Here is a 995-nt window from a genome sequence, read left to right as displayed (position 1 = left end):
ACCAGAAGGCTGGCAGTTCAAACCCACCAGCCACTCCTCGGAAGGAAGATGGGGCAATCTACTTCCGTAGTGATACTGCCTCAGAAACCCAAGAAGGGGTCGCTGTGAGTCGAGTCTGACTTGATGGCACATAACAATAACAACAACAACAGATACATCTATGTAGGCACATGCATTTGCTCATGTATGCCTTTCTGTACACATATATATGTATCCATATCTACTCATGTAACTGCACACATTTTTTAGTTGTTTCCAATGTTGTTGCCAAGTTGTATATGTCATACCATTTACCAAATTGTCCTTTTTTCTCATGTACTTCTTAGTGTCTTTATTTACCTTTGTCAAGTTGTGCTGACTTCTATATTTGGCCTTTCCTTTCCCATCACGAAAAGTAACAAGTGTCTGCTATCTAGAAAGTGATTCCTCCTCCTTGCCCTTCCCATCCTTGGTAACCATCAAAGAACTTTGCTTTCTGTTTGTATGTCTTCATATTTTATGATAGTGAGACCATACAATATTTGTCTTTTTGTGATTGACTTATTTTATTCAGCAAAATATTCTCCAGATTCATCCTTGTTAAAAGATGTTTTCTGGACTTCTTCTTATTTGTTATGGTTGTGTAGCATGCCACTGTGTGTACTTACCATAATTTTTTTTTAATTCATTCATCCATTGATGGGCACTTACGTGGTTTCCATCTTTTTGCTATTGTGATTAAAGCAGCAGTGAACATAGGTGTGCATATGTCTATTCTTGTCAGTGCACTTAGATCTCTAGAATATATACCTAGGAGTGAGATTGTTGGATCATAACGTATTTCTATTTCTAGCTTGTGGAAGAAGCATCATACTGTTTTTCTTAGTGGTTGTACCATTTTACAAACCCACCAGCAATGTATAAGAGTTCTGATCCCCCCCTACAACCTCAACAGCATTTGTTTTATTATTTGTTTGTTTGTTTAATCATTGCCAGTTTTGCAGAGGTGAGGTGGT

The sequence above is a fragment of the Orycteropus afer genome, unplaced genomic scaffold, assembly GCF_000298275.1.
Source record: "Orycteropus afer afer isolate SDZICR_OR568_19922 unplaced genomic scaffold, OryAfe1.0 scaffold00387, whole genome shotgun sequence".
Taxonomy (NCBI): Eukaryota; Metazoa; Chordata; class Mammalia; order Tubulidentata; family Orycteropodidae; genus Orycteropus; species Orycteropus afer.
Note: the sequence above shows the minus strand (reverse complement) of the source record.